The sequence below is a fragment of the Apteryx mantelli genome, chromosome 11, assembly GCF_036417845.1.
Source record: "Apteryx mantelli isolate bAptMan1 chromosome 11, bAptMan1.hap1, whole genome shotgun sequence".
NCBI classification, from domain to species: Eukaryota; Metazoa; Chordata; class Aves; order Apterygiformes; family Apterygidae; genus Apteryx; species Apteryx mantelli.
In genome coordinates, this window is record NC_089988.1 from 9,305,861 (window position 1) to 9,309,427 (window position 3,567).

Here is a 3,567-nt window from a genome sequence, read left to right on the forward strand (position 1 = left end):
TGGTGAGGGGTGATCTTTGAATGTGACCAATTTCATCTGCCTGCTGGGCTCAGCACCTGTATGGAGGGAATGGCCACACTTCCTGGCATCTCTCTGAGCCCAGACCCCAGCAAATCCTGGAGCATGGCCTTCTGCTAAGCCCAGGGGTACAGGACCAGGGCTGGGCAGGGGCCGGGGAGCGGTGCGATGCTACCAGGCAGGAGGGCGGAGGGGGACAGGACACCAAGGGCTGTCAAGGGGACCATGCTGGAGGGATGTCTCCCCACCCCAGAACACACCCTGTCCTGTGCCTGCACAGTGGGGCTGTAAGGACATGTGCAAGGCAGCAGGGCTGGGCCAGTGGAGGGATGAGGTGCTGATGGGAGCCACGACACTCCAGGAAGTTCCCAATGGTCATGGAAAAGACTCACAGCTGCTAGCAGGATCGTGGTTTTTCTCTAGGGCTGCAGGCACCAGCACCACCTGCCAGGACTCCCAGACCAAGCACAGATGGTCAGTGCCCAGCACTGCAGCTCGCAGTGCCCTCATCCTTTGTCACCATCCTCTCTCAGGAGCACCACTGGGTGCAAAACTCCCTGCGAGGGTGTGGAGAGGAGCTGCTGGAGGTCTTCTCTTCTCATGCCTGCTGCCCCAGCTCTGCCCTGGCATCAGCCAACAGGCTCTGACCTGGGTCATGTTATGTCTCCATACGTTCTCATCTAAGACCACACAGGGATCTGCAGCACATAGCTCAGCTTGGAGACGGCCACCACGGCCTGCCAGCGTGGTCCCAGGAGATCCCAGCAAGGCTGTGCTTGGAGGTGAGGCTGTGATTGTCCTCAGTCAAAGTTGGTGGGATGGTCTGGCTGGGGGCCAAGGGGAGGAAAGGACAAGAGACAACAAGGAGAAGATGCAGTAAGGGAAATTTCAAATGAGTTGAAGGAAAAAATAAAGAAACAACCATGGTAGTTGAGTAGCAGTGGGGCAGGGGACAGGAAATCTTATAAAAACCCTCCTGGAGAAAGCACCTACCAACCTGATCTAACTATCAAGTTAGCCCAGCTCAGAGCAGATCGTGGTCCTGGAGATCTCTGGTGGTATTTCCCAACCCAAATCCTCTAGGAGGAAGGGGCTGGAAAGTAGAGTGCTGGGCAGGGGACACTGTTGTGGGGTTGAGGCCTTGCTGGCATTTGGACTGCCTGGTCAAGCCTGTCCTCAGAGTTACACAGTGAGAGAGTTCATCCTCCAAATGAGTCTCTGCTCCATGGGCAACAGGAGTCAAACCAGTGCCAGGAGACTGCAGAAACATTCTCAGGAACACACCAGGCATTCAGGCCCTTTGACTGCTGACGTGTCCACAGACTGGTGCTTTGCATCCTGGGTCTTAAGGACTGAGAAATCTTTAGAGCCAGAGCAGACCGGAGTCCCATCTCCTAGACTCACAGGTTACAGGGCATCAGCAGGGATGTCCTGGGTGCAGGGAGGGAATCACTGCCCAGGGCATGAGCAGATCCCCCTCTGCCCTTTCCTCCCCTTCACACCCTGGAACAGAGATCGTGTTTCCTGCATTGGCACTCTCTGCCAGGCTGTATTCCCAGCTGGAGGGGACGCAGGCTCCACACTGGGGAAATGCAGGAGAGCCCAGTCTCATCTAGAGGAGCAGGGTCCCACCACAGCTGCTGGGTGGCCAGGGCTGCAGGCTGCAGACCCCACTCTGTTTCTCGCACACCTCCTGCCTGGGGCTGGACGGTGCCCAGCAACAAGGCAGGCATGCCTGTGGATCGGGTGCCACTGGGGAGGTGGCCTTTGGATCAGACTCTGTCAGTGAGGGACTCAAGAGCTTCTCTGCCTCCATGTTAGTGGAAAAGCTCATGTCCCAGCTTCTTCTCTGTAGAGAGCTGAGGATTTAATTCTCGGGAGAAGGCGAAAGGGAAACCCTTCTCTGCCTGGGACTTGTATCACCCCATCAATCCTCTACTGCCTTCCCCTGCTCTATCACCCCCAGAAGTCCTTTGGCAGAGGCATTTTTTGGTTTCTGACCCTCTATCTGTCCCTGCTTTGAGCAGCAGCTTGCACTACAGGCCTCCTGTGGTCCCTTCAACCTGAATTATCCTGAACGCCTATGATCTCAGGCCCCTTTTCAAGCACAGAGCAAATGTCTCTGGGACAGGAGTCCTTTGTACTTTATGTGACCACCTAAAAGAAGGTAGGTGAACACCTCCTCCTCCCCATTGACTGTAAGGGCAGCCTGGGAGGCACTGCCTCAGGCATAGCTACATTACAATGGAAATTCTTTGCATCCACCTTTAACCACCTGAAAGGCCATTGCCTGGATCCCCTCAGGGGTGAGGGGAGAAGATCAAGCTTTTCTGCAGTGTGATTTCTGTACCTCTGTAGTTTGCGGCTCTAAGTAGATGGTGCCATCCTCCCCTTGGTTTCTTGCCTGAAGCTCAGCCTGGATGGGCATGTGAATGTGGAGGTTGTCTGTCACTGCAGTGACCGTGAGGTGGTGGAGAGGTAAGAGGAATAACAGAGTCTCCAACCTGGACTGCAGCAGAGAGGGCTTCATCCTGTTTAAGGTGGAGTTAGGCAAGCCAAAGCTCAGCTAGAGCTGGAGCTGGATCTAGGAAGGGATGGGGAGGGTAACCTGAAGGACTTCTGTAAGGGTGTTGGCAGCACAAGGCAGGCAGCCAAGGAAAATGTGATCTCCCTGCTCAGTGGGGCAGGGAATGTAGTGACAAAGAGAGGGGAAAGGCTGAGGAGCTCATTGCCTCTTTTCCCTTGTCTTTTCCTGGTCTTGTCTACTGCCAGGCCTGTGGTCACACACAAGTGCACGGGACCAGACGGGAAGCACCCGAGGGTGCAGGGAGAGGTGGCTGGAGTCCCTGCAGTGCTGCTCCCAATTGTCTGTGAAACGTCATGGTGATCAGGGAGGTTCCTGAAGACTGGGAAAAGGCAGACATCTCACCCATTTTGCAGAAGGGCAAGAGGGAGGGTCTGGGGAACGACAGGCTGGTCATGTTCATCTCAGTCCCTGGGAAGGTGATGGAGCAAATCCTCCTGGAAACCATCTCCAACCATAGGAAGGGCAAGGCCTGGAAGAGGCAGCATGGGTCGACCAAGGGGAAATGGAAAGCACGCCTGACCAACCTGATTGCCTTCTACCATAAGATGAATGCCTGCGTGCACAAGGGGAAAGCAGGGGATTTTGTGAACCTTCACTTTAGCAAGGCCTTGGACACAGTCCCCCACAGTCTCCTTAGAGGCAAATTGTTGAGCTCTGCCCTGGATCAATGGACCATAGGGCAGGTGGAAGACTGGATGGACCATCAGGCTGAAACACTGTGATCAGTGGTACAAGTTCCAAGTGGCAGCCGGTTACTAGCAGCATCCCTCAGTGATCAACATGTGGGGCAGGACTGTTTAACATCTTGATGAATGGCCTGCACAATGGATGGAGCGCACTTTCAGCACCTTTGTGGACAATGCATAAGTGGGGGGAGGCCCTGGGCAACCTCATCTTGTTCCTTCTGCATTGACCAGGGTGGCTGGGACTAGGTGACGTCCAGAGGTCTCATCCACCCTAAG